Source organism: Agelaius phoeniceus, chromosome 1, assembly GCF_051311805.1.
Source record: "Agelaius phoeniceus isolate bAgePho1 chromosome 1, bAgePho1.hap1, whole genome shotgun sequence".
Taxonomy (NCBI): domain Eukaryota; kingdom Metazoa; phylum Chordata; class Aves; order Passeriformes; family Icteridae; genus Agelaius; species Agelaius phoeniceus.
In genome coordinates this window covers 3,012,915-3,033,441 of record NC_135265.1, presented here as the reverse complement: position 1 = coordinate 3,033,441, position 20,527 = coordinate 3,012,915, and positions in this window count along the sequence as shown.

Sequence of the window (20,527 nt, the reverse complement as noted above, 5' to 3'; positions counted from 1 at the left end):
CAGGTTGGCTCTCTGGTGCCACTTAGCACATTCAGATTTCATCTTTCATCTACTTTCATTCTTCAGCTGCCCCCAAAATCCCAAACCTGGCACTGAGATTTTGATTTTTAGTGACTACAGAAATGTGGGGAAATTCAAAGGGGCTCCAGGGTTGCTAACCTAGGCAAAAAGGGGAGGCTGATATGGAAAAAAGCCCAAACCTTGTGACTGGAAGCCTGAGAATTCTGGCTCTCCACAACAGGTAGGAGAGAGGATCAGGCAATGCACTCATGCATCGTGGTGACAGCATCTCTACAGGCAGCACTTTCCATCTGAACAAGCCTCGTGCATTTGGCACGGTAACTGTCCCCAGAATCTACAGAACACTGCTCTGCTTTGTATCTACACCTTCCCCTCAACCCTCCTGGTGAGAAAACAGAGATGGATGAGTGCCTTGTTGTCTTGGTTTGAGCAGACAGGTGTCTGCTAAGGAAGGCAGGAGCCTCCCCTGAAACAGAGAATGTAAACCCCCTCACTCTGAATTATTATAATTTTGAAATGAAGGGGCTCTCAGGCAAAGATATGGGAATAGGAGTAACAGTTCTTTATTGGGAAAATTTAAAATACAAATGCAACAGTACAAACAAAGCCCTGCCAGTATCAGACCATGCCCTGTCCCCCTGTGTGTCAGGGGGTGGCACAGCCCCATCCCATGGGGGCTCAGCCCTCCTGCAGTGCCAGCTGTGGCTCTGCTGGAGCAGGGATCCTGCACAAGGGGGGAATGTCCTTGCATGGCTGATCCAATCCCAGCATCCCATGGGGAGATGCTCTGCCCAGGGGAGGAGCCAAGCATTCCTCCCTGGATCCAATCTGAGCCTGGCACAGCCCAGCAGCCTTTGCCCAGTGCATTGCCAGAGGAGCAGCTTCTGCTGCCCTGCATGGCCAGAGGGAGCCCAGGCCCATCTGCAGCAGCCCTGGAGCTGCAGAGGAAAACTCCCCCCTTGTGCAGGATCCCTGCTCCAGCAGAGCCACAGCTGGCACTGCAGGAGGGCTGAGCCCCCATGGGATGGGGCTGTGCCACCCCCCTGACACACAGGGGAGCAGCTCCTCTTCTGACCCTGGCAGAGTTTGTTTTTGTACAATTGCATTTATATTTTTTATTTTCCTGTTAAAGAACTGTTCTTCCTACTCCCATATCTTTGCCTGAGAGCCCCTTAATTTCCAAATTATAATAATTTGGAAGGAGGGGGTTTACATTTTCCATTTCAAGCAAAGCTCCTGCTTTCCTCTAGCAGACACCTGTCTTTTCAAACCAAGCATCTCTCCATCACTGGGTAGCAATCAGCCAGGTTGGTGTGAGCCAGATGTTTCCTGGGTGAGGAGCTGGCAGCCAGACTCACCCTTCTTTTCCTGGCAGGAACATCACAGCCTTTCCTTGCTTGGTCTCAGCATCCACGGTGCCCTACAGGAGTTTGTTCCTTTTCTCTTAGTGGTGCTCAAACAGCTGCTCCAGAGAGCTGCCCTAATCCAAGGAAACCTCATTTTCTCTGTGTGGTTCCACCTCCAGAGTCGTAACATCTCAATAATGGTCAGAGCTGTGATGTCTCCTTGGGCTCCGTTGCTGCCCTGACATCTCATCCTGATGCAATGAAAGGAGCAGCCCAGGAGGCTTTCCCAGCTTTCCCAGCTTTCCCAGCTTTCCCAGCTTTCCCAGCTCCTGGGTACCACTGCTGAGAAGCCTCTGATCACTGTTAGTGACGTTGGCTCAGCAAAATTCACCAAATCCTAATACAATTAGCAGGGGAGTAACTGAATTGGCTGTCTTGCCTCTCCTCTGGGAACACACAGCATTCCCTCGAGGAACTTTGAGGCCATGTGTAACTCCACAGCTTTAAACACTCTGCCACACACCCCCATGTCAGAAACTGAGAGAAGTTTAATCACATTTTTCTTCCTAAATTGCAGCTTCCAGGCAATGTGGTGACCTCTGGTTGGAAATCTTCTTTACAAAGGCTCTTGATTTATTTTGATGAAGATGGATAAGCCCATCCTGTATTCCCACCAGAGGAGGGCATTTCAGGATTGATATGCATTGCTGTGACATGTGCCTCTGGTGCTATAATCACAATTTCCAAATGCAGGCAGAGAAGGACTGGATGGGGACTATTAAATCCCTTTTTTGATTACAGGTCTCAGAGGGGAACTGCTTGCAGCTTATTCAGCAGTTTGAACATTTGGTTTCCTCTTACTTTTTCCTTTTCCCATTTTATCTCCACCAATGGGAAAATAAGGATAAAAGGAGGACAAGGCAGAAAGAATACGAACCCTGTACCTCCATCCCAAGGTGGGTGAGCACTCATGCCTCACTCATTTTGTTTTGGCTACTTAACTTGTATTTTTGTGGATGTAGAATGTGTTTGTACATAATCAATCATAACAGAATCTGTCTCAAATGAATCCCTCACCTATTCCAGGCATATTTTAATTTGCCAAGTTGAAAGCCTGGTGCTGAAAATTCAGAAAACTTTCCAGCACAAAATAAAATGAAATAAAACCCTCTTCACTGCTGCTCATGTAATTTTCAGTATCCCAGAGGAGCAGCAGGGAGCTGAGCTCAGCACAAGCTGCTCTGGTCTGTCTAGACGTGTATTAGCATACAAAAGATTAAAGATGCAGTGGGGATTTTGGATCCTGTGCACCAAATTCTCTGCAGTCATGGCTCTCCTGAAAGCCTGAGGGAGGTGCAGCTCCTCCTGGCAGCAGGGAAGGTGAGGGTGGCTGTGGGAATTCAGCACATCACTCTGGATGTCCAGAGTTACCGAGAGAACCCTTGTGGGGCTTGGAAATCCTGGAATGTTGCCAGGAGCGTCTGGTGGCTTGACTTCGATCCCTCCAGGGATGTGCCACCTGTTTGAGGGCATGAGAGTCACTTGGGAGTGAATGGTGCAGGAATGATGGATTTACAGGGTGAAATATGGATTTTAGGGTTTTTGGTACAGGGGGGTTATGGAGACAAGATGGAGGGATCAGGGCGTGTCTCGTCCTTCTTCTTTCTTCTTCTTGTCCTCCATCTCCTGTGGTGATGTTGGCACTTGGGGATTGGTCCATGGGGAAGGTGCACTTGCTAATATGGGTGAAAGGTATTGGGAAATCAAGGTAAATATCATGTACATAGATTTTAGTATAAAAAGACACGACCACCCCGTGGGTGGTCAGAGTGCCCTTGGCTGCCTTGCAGGTCAGACCTCTGCTGGGCAGACAGAAAATTCTGTAGATAAGAAACAATAAACAATCTGAAGATTGAAAAGCTGAAGAGTCCAGACTCGTCCTTTGAAACGCGGGCTGCCCCAGAACCACCCTACGCGTGTCTGGGCACAGACAGACAGCCGGACCGGACAGGTGGCACCTTCTCCTGGCTAAAATCAGATATTCCAGCTTGAGATTTCCCCCCCAGTTTCCCTCTGTAGTCAAGAGAGAGAAATGGTCCCATCCAGAGGGGAATTCACCTCACCCTAAAATAAGAAACCGAGGTCAGTCTGACCAAGAGCCTTTGGCAGAGCTGTGGGTTAGAAGGGGATCCCAGGATGAGGAATCCAGGTGCAGGAACTCATCTGACCTCCAGATGCATGAAATGAAGATAAAATAAAAGATAAAGAATGATAAAGATATAAATAAAGATAAAACCCTCGCTCTGAATCAGGACCCTGTCCCCTCCCCACCGCACCATGTGAAGGGACCAGACCCTCCTCTTCCCCATCACTGCCCCCCACACCACAGGACTGGGATGAGGGGAAAGGAACCCTCCTTTTTCATCTCTGAAGGGAATATCAGGCCCTCTCCCACTCCTTGGGGCTGTGGGAGAAACCAATATCTGTGTGCTGAGGATGGGTGCTCAGCTACAGCAAGAAAAGCACAACATCAAGGTTTTTTGGGAGAAAATGATCTTCCTGGGAAATGTGAGCCTGATTATCCCACCAGATCACCCCACTGAAGCAACTGGGGCTTTCCAAGGCCACTCACAGAACAGAGGACAGAATCCAGGATTTCCTGCATGTTCCAGGTGTGCTTTTCCTTCCCAACCTCAGGAAGAGGTTTGTAAGACCATCTCAGGTGCATAAGAAGATGATTTTGGCTGAATCACATTCCAGCCAAAGAGCTGCTTCCTGCTGCACCATTCCAGCAGTGGCAGCTCTGGGTCCCTGTCCTTGCAGGGGACAATTTCAGCCTGAGCTTCACTCACCAAAATCAGAGCAATTCTGTGCTCTGCACTCCTCTGTGCTCAGAGGCATTCACTGAAAGTTCTTCTCTTTTCCTGTTGGGTTTTTACCTTCTTTTTCTGCCTTGGTCAGGGTCAGGATTAAATGTGTGAGATGGAATTTCTTGTTAGGACTCAGATGTTTATCAGTTCTTATCTCTGTCACAGTCTCACAAACCCTGAGTTCTGCAGCGCTTCCCTCCAACAAACTAAAAATGGAGCCCCATCTCTCTCTCTGCAAGCCCTTTGAAGGATCAACTGTCCAATTAACAAATGACACCTGCTTTAAATCCCTGCTTTATTCTTTACCTCTGTCCAGCCTCTGTTTTAGGTCAGCCTGCACAAGGCATCAGGTATTTATTAAAAGGCCTCCATGGATGCACCTTGGGCAGCACAAGAGCCCAGCCAGGGCTGCACCCAAGATGAACCAAAATGGCCCCAAAATGCACCAGCGCTCCCGGGCTCTCTCCCTGGGATCAGTTCTGCTCCATTTGCATCTTGCAGTTCATTGTCCCATTCCAGCTTTAGCCCCTGCAGTCCCACCCTGCTTGTTTTTCTCTCTCCAGCCCACGGGGTTTGTGCTCTTGGGCTGAGATTTGGATCATTTGTCCTTGGTGCCCAGCTGGAGCAGGAATTGTTTTGTCTCCCTGCTCTGTGCACAGAGCTCAGCATGCCCTGATGTGAAGCTCAGACCCACACACTAAAGCAGCACAGAATCTGAAAAATATAAAAGCTGAAACCTGAGGTACCACCCCCAACCTCCAACACCCCCTGATCCTCAGGAAGGAGTGAGAGCCTTTCTTTGCTGTACAACAGCAGGTGTGCCTTTGTCCCTAGAAGTGCTCTGGGCATTTCTGTGAACATTTCAGCGGTCAGGCCCTGATTTGGGTCACACAGCTGGGACACAGAGCTGTCCCCATCACCCTGGGACGTGGGACACCCCTTCTCAGGAGAAGAAAAGTGGAGAAGAACAGATGACACCAGCCTATGACACACCCGTGCTCCTGTGTTGTTCTCCTAAATGAGCAATTTCCAAACAAAAGGAAAAAGGAGCATTCTGAAAGAGTTTTGATGACATTTTTGAAAGAACCTATTTCCACCCACACAAGTTGTTCATTTGGAAAATTTCCCTAATTGCTCTTTTGTTATCTTAATTCACCATCTTTGATCAGAGCACTTTGATTCAAATGAAATGTTTTCTTCTGAGGGTTGCAGGAGCTCAAAACACTGCTTTCCCTAATTACCCTGATTGCAGAGTCAGGGCAATTTGCCTGCCTGGCACAGGAGGTGACAAATGGCCGAGTCACAGCTGAGGCACCAAGGTCACCACGACTTCCCAGCCAGGATAAACCCAGAATTCTGGTTATTCTGGTTATTCTGGTTCTGGTTTGGCGGCTCTTGAGAGACAGGCAATGGAGATGGGCTTGAGAGTCAGGGGTTGATTCCTTCTCTTCCCCTGGGCTTCCCCTGAGGTTTGGATGCCTCTCCCGGAGCTCCTCAGCCCACCTGAAATCAGTCTAGAGGACAATTCACCTCATCTTTAATAGGACACATAAATAGGTCAAGCATTTTGCTCCCTTAAAGTACCAGCTTCCTCCCTAAGTCCATTATCAGAGCCCAGGGATAGAATCTATTTGCCTAAAATCAGGTTTTTAATGTTATTTGAGAGCCATGGGACTCCACTGTGTGCTCAGCTGCCGCTTCAGCAGGCACTGAGCACCTTGTGCATCCCTCCTGTGCCATTCACATATTTAAAATACCCCAGATTGTGTGCAAAGATACCAAACAGTGTTTAGAGCTGATCACAAACTTCAAGAGACAGAGAAAACCACAATTCTCTGAAGAGTTTGCTCTAATAAGTGAACTGCTCCCACTTTTCATGTTTTTCTCCTGGCTTTGTTGTGTTTTTGTCTAGATTAAAGAGCCCATTTAGCATCCAACCCCTCCCTGTCAGTGATGTCCTCTTAAAGACAGCAATCAATCCCCCTCTGGACAGAGTGTTTGGGAGGTCTTCCTGCAAGATTGTGAAATAATTCCCATGGAAGGCAGAAAGAGGCAGAGCAGGGCAAAAGTAAACCTGAACAGAAGCTGTTTCTTAAAGAGAATTCAATCCCAGGCAAAGCACAGAACGCACAGGACTCAGAATTGTGCAAAAAGTCTTCTTAAAAACCAATTTCTGGTTCTTCCTACCATCATTTCCAGAACTGAGTGTTGTCCTTGCTTTTAGGAATGGATATAATTCCATGCAATAGGAATTTCCTCTTCCCTCACATCTGCTCTTGGCCATCACAACCAAGGTGAGCTCACTAATAAAGGAGTTTTTTAGTGCCTCTACAGTGGGAAAAACTCAGCACAGGGAATGGGAGCTCTGCCAAACCAGCCAAATAGTCGAGGGGAAGGTAATTTGTTAAATCACTGATTGTTTTTATTACCAAGCTTTCAACCTCTGTGGCTTCAAACAGGAGGAGCAGGGATTTTATTACAGGCATAAGCTAATGCAGGGAAGTAATTATGGTAATGAACCAGGCAAAGAGCTTGGTGAGGGGAATAAATGAGCTCCTGGGACACATCAGGGCACCACTTAGCAGGGCACAGGTGGCAAATGTCACCAAGGAATGAGGGATCTGCAGGAGCACCTTGGGAACAGAGGAGCAAACAGTGTTTGCTGCTCTGAAAAGAATAAAAAAGGAGAAAATTTAAAAATAGAGATGTAGAGTAAGTGGTCAGTGATCTGCAAAATATTCAGTTTATTGCTTCAAATTCTATCTGAAGGTCATAAAGCTACTGATTCATGGCTGAATGCCACACAACTGCTTAAAAAATGTCATCAGAAAATGAGCTGGCCTCTGGAAGCTTCTGCTTCTCGTGTCTGATGTAAAGGAGCCTGGGTGACTAATATGAATTTGTCTGTTATCTTTTAAACATCTGATAATATTAGACAAAAACTGTTCTTCCCTCTTGTTTGAGCAGGTAAAAGAGGATGGCAGAGGAAATGATGGCCCTGGTGCAGAGGCTGCTGCTGGGACTGCCTGAGCCAAGCAGGATGAGCACCTCACTGATGCTCTGACATTTTGTGCTTGTTTTTGTCTTCATGAAACATTGTTCATTTGAAGATGTTGCCCATGGCAAGGGAATTGGGCTAGGTGACCTATAAAGATTCCTTCCAACCCAGATTCTTCCATGGATCTATGATTTGGCTTCAAAATCAAGGCTTCAACCAGACAGGTCTTCCCCGTGTGTTTGCAAGGCTGATGAGAGCATTCTTCTCCAAAGCAAGTGCATTTCAAGAACCCTTTAATTCCTTCTTTGCCAATAAATGGTTCCAAAGGAGGATAAAAATCACCTTTGTCCCAGCCTGACCCTCCCCAGCAGACCCTCAACTCCAGCTGTTCAAGCTGCCAATTGCACAGGATGTGCCCTCCATCCAAACCTCCTGCCAGCCCCTGTCACCCTCTCAGGGCCACAGGAGCAGCCCACGATGGCCCTGCTGTCCCCAGGCTCCTCAGCATCAGACTGGCAACAGCCTCTGCCTTGGTTTGAGCAGACAGGTGTCTGCTAAGGAAGGCAGGAGCCTCCCCTGAAACAGAGAATGTAAACCCCCTCCCTCTGAATTATTAGGATTTTGAAAATAAGGGGCTCTCATGCCAAGATATGGGAATAGGAATAACAGTTCTTTATTAGGAAAATTAAAAATATAAATGCAACAGTACCAAAAAAAAACCCCTAAAGCACTGCCAGAGTGAGAGCAGTCCCTGTCCCCTGTGTGTCAGGGGGTGGCACAGCCCCATCCCATGGGGGCTCAGCCCTCCTGCAGTGCCAGCTGTGGCTCTGCTGGAGCAGGGATCCTGCACAAGGGGGGAGTTTTCCTCTGCAGCTCCAGGGCTGCTGCAGATGGGCCTGGGCTCCCTCTGGCCATGCAGGGCAGCAGAAGCTGCTCCTCTGGCAATGCCCTGGGCAAAGGCTGCTGGGCTGGGCCAGGCTCAGATTGGATCCAGGGAGGAATGCTTGGCTCCTCCCCTGGGCGGAGCATCTCCCCATGGGATGCTGGGATTGGCTCAGCCCTGCAGGGACACTCAGTGGCCATGGACAGCAGAGATCTCCTGCAGGGAGGATTGGCTGGGGGAGAGAGAAAGAAAAAACTGCCCCATGGACAGCAGAGAACTGCCCCAGCTCTGACAGATGGCAATAGAACACACACTCCCTGCCACATCTTGCAACCTGAGACACCTTCACAAGCTGCCCTCCCCTCCTGGGACTCCCTGGCTGATGGGATCTCCATCACAGGGCTTTGATGAACAGTGCTTTTTTATTTTATTCTGCAGAGGCTGCTTGCAGGGTGCACCAGACACCTCAGGCAAAATGCTCTATCTGAGGGCATGGAAAAGCCAAGCAAGGAATGTGAGTCATGGTGAAGTGTTTTAAATGCACTAAAACTTTTTTTTTTTTTTTTTTAATCCTGTGGCACTAAAAGCTGCACACTTGGCCTATTTTTAGTGCAGCTGGCAGTACATCAGCATCAATATAGCTGCAATATTTTAATGGGTGACAAGTTATGGAAGGAGCCATCAGTCCCTGGCTAATGGATGTGTTCTTGGCTTGGGCCACTGTGAGTTGTTCTTCCTCTCTTTCCTTGCTCCACAATTTCCTGCTGCTGACAGCTCCCCTGTGACAACTCACTGCCACTCAGCTGAGTGATGGCAAACTTACCCATGGGGCCAGCACAAATGTTGTGCAATGGGCACTGAAAGTAATTATGTACCCTTAATTAATCCCCTTCCTTCTGCCTGTTCAGGCACAGGAATGTAGCTATGAGCATGTAAAGTAGCTCATTCTTATGAGCCCTAATGATGGCAGCATGATTGAGATGAATCATTTTAAATCCAGAAGTGCAAATTTAAATGTCACTCCTCCATCTCAGGCTGTTGACTGAGGTGTGACATTTTACAAGGGTTTGTGGTGGTAGGATGAGGAGGAATGGCTCTAAACTGAGAGAGGATTGGTTTAGATTAGAAATAAGGAAGAAATTTTTCCCTGTGAGAGTGGTGAGACCCTGGCACAGGATGCCCAGAGAAGCTGTGGCTGGCCCTGGACCCCTGGAAGTGTCCAAGGCCAGGCTGGATGGATCTTAGAACAGCCTGGGATAGAGGAAGGTGGCCCTGCCCATGGCAGTAGAGCTGGGATTAGATGAACTATAAGGTCCCATCTTATCCAAGCCATTCTGTGATTCTGTGATTTGACTCATTAATTGAGAAAGTCTCAAAAATCCTTCTAAACACAGGATGCCAGCAGACAACCCTGGTTACAGAAACACACAGGTATTAACCAGGTTGGGGTGGGGACAGATTTTGGACTGATTTCTGTAGAGAACATAGAACAGACTCTACTGCTGAGTTGTGCCCTGGCCACCACCTGCCCTCCTGGGAGCTGCCTTAGCCCAGCACTGAGCCTGGTGAGGCATCTGAAAAATCCTTCTGGGAAATGATGCCTCAGGTTTAACTTTTCTATTTTTCAGATTCTGTGCTGCTTTAGTGTGTGGGTCTGGGCTTCACATCAGGGCATGCTGAGCTCTGTGCACAGAGCAGGGAGACAAAACAATTCCTGCTCCAGCTGGGCACCAAGGACAAATGATCCAAATCTCAGCCCCAGAGCACAAACCCCGTGGGCTGGAGAGAGAAAAACAAGTAGGGTGGGACTGCAGGGGCTAAAGCTGGGATGGGACAATGAACTGCAAGATGCAAATGAAGCAGAACTGATCCCAGGGAGAGAGCCCGGGAGCGCTGGTGCATTTTGGGGCCATTTTGGTTCATCTTGGGTGCAGCCCTGGCTGGGCTCTTGTGCTGCCCAAGGTGCATCCATGGAGGCCTTTTAATAAATCCCTGCTTTATTCTTTAGCTCTGCCCAGCCTCTGTTCTAGAGCAGCCTTCACAAGGCATCAGGTATTTATTAAAAGCCTCAATGGATCCAGCTTGGGCTCTTTCTTCCTCCTGAGAGGAGCACAGCATGCAGAGGTCTCTGTATTCCCTCCCCATCAAGGTTTGGCTGCAGCTTCAGGGTCACCCAGGGGACACCCAATGCTCAGCATTCACAGCTGCTGAAGAAATTGTGCTGCCACTGCCTCAAGGAAAGCCCCCAGGGCAGGAGTGACCTGACCAGCAGGCAGCAAAGCTTCTGCCTCTGTGACAAACTCTCCTCATTCAGCAGGATGGATGGAGCTCTGATTTCCTGGGCATGAGCAATCTGTTGTGCTGAGGGCCTTTAACTCACCAGACAAATGCAGTGGGAGGTACAAGCTGTCTGGGCAGACACACAGCCAGGCAGCTGGACAAGAAAAAGGGGTTTTAGAGCTTGGTCTTGATGGATTTCAAACATACTCAGAACTGAAGTGAGGGCTCTGCTGTATTCATTTTCCAGAGAATGACAGCAAGAGATGAATAACTAAGGGAGAGCTTCAGGAACGTCTTGGTTTTTCAAGTTAAATAAGGAGACAAGACAAATTAAAAGAACTAAAAATTCTGTGCTTCTTGGGGTCATTGATTAGGGCAAGAAGTCGACTGTGGCCTCTGCAGTTTCATCCTGAGGGATGTTTTCCTGGAAGTCACCCCAGCATTGCCAGGGATGCTGCTGTGCTGGTGTGGGTCCTTTTGTCAGGAAAGGGCCTCAAAGCCACCAGCTCCTCCTGGAAGGAGCCACCAGCTCCTCCAGAACTGCTGTGATCCCCCAGGCAGATCCCCCAGCCCTGCAGGCTCTGCAGCAGGTCTCACTGATGCAGGTACAAACAGCACAAAAAACCAGACAATTCCTACTGCAAAAGTCTCCAAATCCAAATATAAGAAAGAAAAACTGAGAGGAATGTGTTCTTTTATAGGCTGGGAAGTGAGGCACAGTGTACAACTCCCCCAGGGTCACTTAGGGAGGTTTGGCAGAACATGGGAGTGAATCAAGATCTCCTGAAATGTGCTGAGCTCCTGAAACCTGGAGTAAATCCCTCTTTGCAGTCACAGCAGAGCCAGGAAACAGCAACACCCCTGCCTAGAAAATGCAGCTGCACATCAGCTGAGTCTCTCTAACACAGTGGGACTTCCCTGGAAGAGCAGGACAGAGAAACTTGTGTGGGATCTCTGCAGTCCAGATGTGGCTTGGAGGCCAGATTTTAAATGTTGGGAAAGAGGCTGCAAACAATGAGCTCTTCACCCCAGAAACAACTTTACAGAGGACAAAATTGAACCCATACTGGAGAGCTCAGGGTATTGCAAGGCTTGGCTTTGCCTGTGACACATAGCCATGAAATAGATGCTAAAGACCACAAATGCTGTCACTTTGTGGGTGCAGAGAAAGAATTCAAGTGCCATTATTTCTGCTTGGCTTGCGCTTGACAACACAGTTTTCTCCCAACTCTTGTTAATGCTGGCATAAAGAGAGGCCAACCACTGACACACACCATCAGTGCTAATAAAAACCACGGTTGCTTGGCTCACTGAGATCCTTCTGAGAGCTCCTAATAAGTGGGAAACTGCTGCTATTACCACTCCAGCTCCTGTGAATGTCAGCCTTTAAAAGAGGGACTAAACTGCAAGGGGGATGTGTCAGCTTTACAGCAGCAATAACATTTTGATTTCTAATCCACCGTTATTTTAAACGAGAAACTCTCACTGCTGCAGCTCAGCCTCTCTCATTACTTTGCCTTTTATGACAATTTGCAGGTGGTCCCATCACTGGGGTCTGTGGGAATTGATCCCTAAAATGGCCCAATGAGGGAAATGCCCACTTCCCACATCATAAAATCTCCCAGAAAGGTTTGGGTAGGATGGGACCTTAAAGAGAATCCAGTGCCATCCCCTGCCATGGGCAGGGACACCTTCCACTGGCCCAGGCTGCTCCAAGCCCTGTCCAACCTGGCCTTGGACACTGCCAGGGATCCAGGGGCAGCCACAGCTTCCCTGGGCACCCTGTCCATTTTCTCTGGATCTGGGGCTGATAAATTTACATCTAGAAAGAGAAGGAGTTCATGTTTCTGCCCATCCATCACATAATCACCCTCAGGGACCTCGCCATCTTCTCAGCCCCCCTTTTTCTCATTTTCCCTGTTCACAGAGGCCAGCCCTGGTTTTTTGGTCCCTTCTGCTTCCACCAGCTCTGAGAGGCACAATTTAATCCCAAGGCTTGACTGAGGCCTTTCCTTCTCACTGCAACATCTTTCCTCAATCCTTCAGTTCAACTCAGCCTTTTCCCTCCATCTCAAGCAAGCAATGAGCTCTGAGCAACCTTTTCTAGTGGAATACATCAAATATTACCAGGAATTATTAAAGACTTAGGTGATGCAAAAATCAGGACTTTCGGTGACTTTCTGTCTTCATCTTTTGCCCCTTTTCTTGTTTCACTGTAACAAAAAGGGGGTGAGAAGGGGAAGGAAAGGAGCTCAAAGGTACCAAAGGGAGTGGTTATATCAACTCTGTGGAATCCATCAAGCAGAGATAGTGGAAGAATCTTCTCTTTTGAATGGGACCAAGAAAGCTTTTTAAAATGCTGAAATGAAGGGTGAGTATGGAAGCAGAAGGAGCAGCAGCTTCACTGGGGATGGGTCTGTGCAGGGGCTGGAACTGGACTCGATGGTCCTTGTGGGTCCTTTCCAGTTTGGGATATTCTCTGTTTCTTGTCAGAGCTGTTTGCACAGCATGGGTATAAAGGAACCACCCAAAACCATGGGGCAGAGAGAGATCAGATCCCTGAGGACACCACAAATGGCAGCCCTGGCCCTACACCCCTGCATCCCCTCAAGGGCAGGAACCTGGCACCAAACCTTTGTGCTGCTCCTCCTGTGATGTGGCTCACAGAGCTTTCCAGAAAGCCAAGAAACAAAGATTTACATTTGTCCACAGCCATTTAATGTCATCTGAAGAGCTCTGCAGAGAGCTGTCCCTCAGCCATTTGCTGATCTCTTGCATTTCTTGGTTTGGACAGGTGTCTGCTAAGGAAGGCAGGAGCCTCCCCTGAAATGGAAAATGTAAATCCCCTCCCTCTGAATTATTATGATTTTGAAATTAAGGGGATCTCAGGCAAAGATATGGCAGTAGGAATAACAGTTCTTTAACAGGAAAAATTTAAAATATAAATACAATAGTACCAAAAAAAAAAAAAAACCACAACAACAAAAACAGCACTGCCAGAGTGAGAGCAGTCCCTGTCCCCTGTGTGTCAGGGGGTGGCACAGCCCCATCCCATGGGGGCTCAGCCCTCCTGCAGTGCCAGCTGTGGCTCTGCTGGAGCAGGGATCCTGCACAAGGGGGGAGTTTTCCTCTGCAGCTCCAGGGCTGCTGCAGATGGGCCTGGGCTCCCTCTGGCCATGCAGGGCAGCAGAAGCTGCTCCTCTGGCAATGCACTGGGCAAAGGCTGCTGGGCTGTCCCAAATCTCAGATTGGATCCAGGGAGGAATGCTTGGCTCCTCCCCTGGGCGGAGCATCTCCCCATGGGATGCTGGGATTGGATCAGCCCTGCAGGGACACTCAGTGGCCATGGACAGCAGAGATCTCCTGCAGGGAGGATTGGCTGGGGGAGAGAGAAAGCAAAAACTGCCCCATGGACAGCAGAGAACTGCCCCAGCTCTGACAGATGGAAATAGAATTCACACCCTGTCCTGGACATATTTTCTGAAAAATACTTTTGACAGGATTTTTTCTCCTGAGAAGCTGAGAGGCCTCAGAAACAAATGTAAACAATAATTATCTGCTGCTGTGGAATGCAACAGGTGCATCTTTGATTGGTCTCATGTGAATTGTTTTTAATTAATGGCCAATCACAGTCCAGCTGTCTCAGACTCTTTGGTCAGTCACATGATTTTATTATCATTCCATTCATTTCCTTCCTTTGCTAGCCTTCTGATGAAATTCTTTCTCTTTCTTTAGTATAGTTTTAATACATCATTTTCTTTTAATATAATATATATCATAAAATAATAAATCAGCCTTCTGAAACATGGAATCAAGATTCCCATCTCTTCCCTCATCCTGGGATCCCTGCAAACGCCACCACAACACCCCAAGCCACATCTTGCGACCCAGGACAATTCCCAACCAAGCTGAGATCCAGGCTTCTCTCCAGGGCTCCAAAGCTAAGTACATCCTCCTCCTCTTCAGTGTAGGGCATTCCACACAGTCTGCAGCAAAGCCTGACAGATTAAATCATTTCCAGAGCCCAAAATGCTGAGGACAAGTGCTTTTCCCCTGCCAGCAGTGAATGCCTCCAAGCCATGACACCCTGCACATGATCTATAAGCCGTGGTCAATCAGCACAAAGTTTTAGACAGCTCCTCCTCCTCTTTCCCCTCTCAGGCTGTGCAGAAGTGACAATTTTGGCTTTGCTGAGGGCAGGCAGGGAGAGAGCCCACACTCAATAAGCAGCAAGGCACCACAGCTCCTCTTCAGGCTGGAATTTGATTCCCTTTCTTCACAGTCACTGTTTATAAACTGTTTGATCGTGACAGGTGGCTTTTGCAGAGCAGGGTAACAGCACAAGGAAAATTGAGAGTTCTTTGTTCAAAGTACAAATAACTGGGTATTCTCTGTGTACTTCAAGGCAGTGAAATCACCAGACTCCTCCTTTTGGGCTGCTTTTGCCAAGGGGAGCTTCTGAGTTTGCTCCCAAGGAGGTGAAAATGCTGCCATTCATTATCACAGTGATCAAACTCAGTTCAGCCTCCAGAAAAGCCAAGACCAGCTCTGCCAAGTGACCAGGGGGAGGCACATCCTGGCAGTCTGGGCTACTTCTTGTTTTGCTTGAAAGAGGAAAAAACACTACAAACATGCAAAGGGAACACAGATCTCTCTAAGAACTCATTTACATGGCCTGAAGAACACAAATTGCAGACAGAGGACAGTGATGCAGATGGTTTTAAAAGACTTCTAGAGAACAAAAAAAAAAGAAATAAAACAGAAGATTGAGAAGATAACCACAAGGATGTCAAGGATGTTTCACAGATGTCAGAAAATCCTTGACAAGACTTGGACAGCCTGATCTAGGTGGTAGCATCCCTGATCTCACCCATGTAATAAGTGATTTTAAAGTCCCAAACCATTGCCCAAAGAACATCTTATTGTCTTTAAACAGCCCCCCACACTTGGGTGCAGCAGCTTTGTCCCTGGCCAGGATGTACAATGGGCCAGAGCAGTCTCACTTATCCTGTAATAGCACAAAATTGGGGCTTTAATGGCTTTGGGCCGCCTGAATTCCTATTTTATACTTTCCATAAGGAACCAGGTCAATTGTGTTTCATGCTGAAGGTATTCCCTACAAAAAGTGAAAGCAGTGAGGGGGTGAACTTCCTCAGTGCAGAGATGCCACCCCTGACTGAGCTGGTTCCTTGTGTCCTTCCTCTGGGGGAAAGCACCACAAACTGCTCCCAGTTCTCCAGATGGGAGCAAATCCTGATTATCCCTGTGGCAGCTGGTGAAATATGTGACTCCTGGGCTTTCTCTGGCCACCACAGCAGCATGGGCACAGAATTTATCCCTGGTTGTGCTGGTGGCACCATTTCTGCTCACTGAGCCATGCAAACTCCCAGGGGTAATCAGGGAAATGGGGTGATGGTCACAGCTGGCTCTCAGCCTCAGAGGCAGCAAATTCAGGCCTTGCTAAAGCCCTGCTGAGGCAAATATTAAATCCAGAATCTCAAATACAAAACACAGATACACACACAACAGTGCACGATGGCTGCTGGTCTTTCAAAGGCATCCATTTCAACTTTTTTAGGGGAAAAATCAGGAAAACTATGTCAGAAATAAAATTATGATGGATTTGAGGTCTTCTCAGAGCCTGGTGTGACCAAATGTCTCTCTAAATAAGCTTTATAACACTAAGGGAGAAAGATCCAGGCTGGCCCAAGCAGAAATATCCACATCTCTGAAAAGCAAGAGCCAGGTTGGATACAAGAGTCCTTGCAATTACACAGAGAGAACAGTTTAAATGAAATGTGGGCATTTCTGGATTCAGACTGGCCAAAATCTGCGGCTGAGTGCCCAGTGCTGCTGTTTCCAGCACCTCAGGGAGCAGGGGAACGTGTCCAAGGCCAGGCTGGATGGGGCCCAAGCAGCCTGGTCAAGTGGAAGATGTCCCTGCACATGGCAGGGGGCTGGAACTGGGTGATCCTGAAGGTTCTTCCCAGGGATCTGATGGATTTTATTCCTCTCAGCTCTCTGGTTGCCCATTCAGCTGAGTTTGGTCTCAGCACTCAAGGGCCATCACCCAGCTCTGAGGGCACTTCACTGTGAGACAGAGCAGCTTCCAACTCCTCAGGCAGGCTGGAAACCAGACTGTGTCCTTCACATCAGAAAGGCTGTGTGGCTGCTCCAGTTGTGGCTTTCTCTGGGTCTGGATTGAAGGCACTTGAGACAGTAGTTCATGTTCACACTCAGGTGTTTATTATTTCTTATCACTAAAACAGCCTCACTGCTGGGAGTTCAGCAGCTTTTCATTAGAAGGCACAAAATGGCCACAATCTCTTGTTCCAAGGTGTTTTCAGACTAAACTGTCCAATTAAGAGCTGACACCTGGATTATTTTCCCTTTGAACCCAGTAACTGATCCCACAGAGCTGCAATGGGGACTTTTCTGCCCAATTACAAAATGCCACCCAAAGCCATGGAGAAGGAGGAAGAAGAAGCATGGAGCAGAAACCCAGGGTGACACCCTGTGCCCTCCATCTGCTTCCATCCACAACACACTAAAAACCCCAAAACCTCAATTTCTCACCCAGTGACACACCTGCACTGCTCTCTATAATCTATTTCACACTTTTGTGGGTTCCAGTCTATCTTGAAGTCTGGGGAACTTTCTCCATGAATGAGGGTCAGAGTCAGTGCTGCCCTGGGGGTCAGGGTACCCCAGAGCAGGCAGAGAAACATTCCCAGTGCCCTGGGTTTCCATAGCTGTTATTGCCTCAGCAAGATTAAAAAAAAAACCTCTGAGCAGGGATAAAAAAAAAAAAAGAAAACACAGCATGCTGGCACCCAGGATGTGAGAGATATCCCACTGGATATTCCCTGCTGAGAGCTGGAGAAGGGCATCCAAAAGGAAATATCCAAAAGGAAATTCTCCTCTGAAGGACTAGAAGCTTTTCATATTAAAATATTTGAAGTTTTCAGGCTTTAATTCAGTTTTTCACTGGTAAAGGCTCAGGTAAGGGTGTGGCACATCCTGGTTGCTGTGGTTTCCTCTCTCCAGTCCTGGTCCTGCCTTTCCTTGGAGGTTTGCCCTTGCAGAGTTCCTGCAGTCTGGTGACACTGGCTCAATCCCACCCATCACCAGTTTTGCTCAGCAAGCACAATTTCAGCTCAGGGTTCTGCAGGAGCCCATGGATTCAGAGCTCCTCATCCTCCCTGCACCTCATTTAGCCAGGGAGTGAAATCCAGCCCTGCTGGATCACAGCACGGATGTGAAACCCATCCAAGAGCTGGAAAGCAACACAAACACTGGCTGCTGCTTTAGGCTGAGTTTAGGGGCAAAAGGGGAGTGTTCAGGCTCCAGCCCCTCATTCCTGGCACCAAGGAGGGCACAAATGTTTTCCACAGAAAGACAAATTCACTCTGGGGTGTTCCTGGTACCCACCAGGGCTCCTCTGCTGCTGAGGAGACAGCACAAGGACATGGAAGACAAGACATCATTTCAAGTGTGGACTCACTGATCTCAGAGGACTTTCCCAGCCAGAATGATTCTATAATTTTCTGATTTTTCCCAAACCAGCCCCTCACAGTCAATCAAAGTTGTGGAGAGCACAGCAGGGATTTTTGTGTGTGTGTGGTCGGTTGCTTATTCTGAGTTGTCTTATTTTTTTTTCCCCCCTTCCTGTTCCTCTCCAAGTCTGAGTTTTCACACATCCACCCTCAAGAGGAAGGGTTTGTTCCCCAGATTGAGCTGCCAGGACCCTGCCTGGCTCTCACACCTCCTTCATCCCCCTCCAGTGCTGCTTTCCCATCTCCTTCCCAGATTTTTACCAGGGAAAAAAATCTGCAGAGCTTCACTCCCTGTGATTCCCCTGCCCAATTCCTGAGGTTTGTGTGCTCCCTGTCCTCTCCAAAAGCAGGGACTGGCTTTGCTGTGCAGTCCCTCACATATGGGATCACCCTCCCCCCTGTTTTTCATTCCTTTGAGCAGAGAGCAAAGAAATATTTCCCTTGTGAGAAGTTGAAGGAATTTTCTGATTTTCCCGGTTTGAAACTCTGAGGATCGTGTCTGTCCTGCTTCCTGCACCACCACCTAATGGCACGAGAGAAAACAGCACCTGGATCCCAGGGAATTCTGTGGAACAGGTGAGGCACAGCCAGGACTTGGTGGGCAGCTCTGTCACTTTGGATTTGCTGCACAGAGCAACCCCTGCCGAAATATCCCGAATTAACCCTGCCTCACCCATCCACAGGCAGAGAGAGCAGCCCTTCCCAGGGACACAATTCAGTCTCTAAAAAATTATGATGTCCATTTTACATAGGAAAGAGGTGTCCAAAAAGGACAAAAGGATCAAAGAGTGGAGGCAATGCAGAGAGAGGAGGAATTAACTCAAGTTCTTTGTCATCACAGAAACAAACAGAGCTCCTTCCCTAATGGTGATTCTTTAACTTCTTTTCTGCCTCTGCCAAGGTCAGGATTGAAGCACTGAAGATATTTCCTGTTCTGACTCAGATGTTTATCAGTTCTTATCTATATCACAGTCCTACAAGCTGGGAGTTCTGCAGCACTTCAACAAACTAAAAATGGAGCCCCATCTCTCTCTCTGCAAGGCCTTTGAAGTATCAACTGTCCAGTCAAGAAATGACACCGAAATTATTTTCACTTTTAACCCAATAACCAACCACCCGTGGCTGCAATGGGGACTTTTTATCCAATTACACAAAACCACCCAAACCCATGGAGAAGAAGGTGAAGAAGAAGAAGAAGAAGAAGAAGAAGAAGAAGAAGAAGAAGAAGAAGAAGAAGGAGGAGGAGAAGGAGGAGATGGAGGAGAAGGAGAAGGAGAAGAAGGAGAAGGAGAAGGAGAAGGAGTAGCAGCCTTCACCCCAAAACCTCCGTCTTGCTTTATATCCATTCCTGTATTCTAAACCCTTAAACTCTGAGTTTCCCACCCTGTGATCTCACACACTTCTATCCAAACTCCACACCCACAATCCCAGTTCTATCATTCCATTTTGGAAGCTTCTCCAGGGCCTCAGGTCAGTGCAGTGTTCTCTTGGGGTCAGTGCCTGGCAGCACAGAAATCTGAAATTCTCAGCAGCCAGGGTTCCAACACTTCCCTGCTCCATGTGTGTCTGTACCTGGTGCTCTGGGCCAGTCCAGGACTGCTCAGTACAGCCAGGCCTTTCCAAATGGATTTATACAGTTATCAAATGACACAGGACAACTTAAATTCTGCCTCCCTCTCACACCACAGCAAAGCCACTGATTTTTCTGACCTTTTCCTGCACACCTGTGTGATGCTGCATGGTTTATGTGACCTCCAACATGCAATGTATGGATAAATCCTGCACTTGGGTTCAGGATTTTTGGTGCCAGCAGATATTTAGGCTTTTAATTCTTTAATGAGACACTTCAGTGGAAGTTTAAAAGCACACAGCCTGCCTGGGTTAGCAATGAAACCCTAATCAAAAAGACACTGAGATTTATCTCCATGCTCTTTAGAGCATCTTCCCTCCAAAGATCACCCAGGCTTAAACATTTCCCTGGATTTAAACAAAAAAAACCTGTTTGAACTGTCAGGTACATCAAAAAGATGCTGCCAGGTCTGCCAGAGCTGAAAACCACTGGCAAGGCAAGGGAAAAATCAGGATATGTGTTATGTCAGGAATGTCTTGTCCCTTGAAAGGTGAAACATGGGGAGTTTGCTTTGCTGCAGCTGAACTTCATCCCAGGTGTCCAAGGAGGGAAATCATCCTTCATGGAGGGTCAGGAGCCTCCCATCACAATCCTGTGTGACCGTGCTCACCGGGGTCCAAGGATGAGGGAATAGATGAGGATCTGACTCCATGTTTCAGCAGGCTGATTTATTATTTTATGATATATATTACATTAAAACTATACTAAAAGAATAGGAGAAAGAATTTCATCAGAAGGCTGGCTAAGAATAGAAGAAGAAAGAATGATAACAAAGGTTTGTGGCTTGGGCTCTCTGTCTGAGCCAGCTGGGCTGTGATTGGCCATTAATTAGAAACAACCACATGAGCCCAATCCCAGATGCACCTGTTGCATTCCACAGCAGCAGATAACCATTGGTTACATTTTGTTCCTTTCAGCTGAGGCCTCTCAGCTTCTCAGGAGA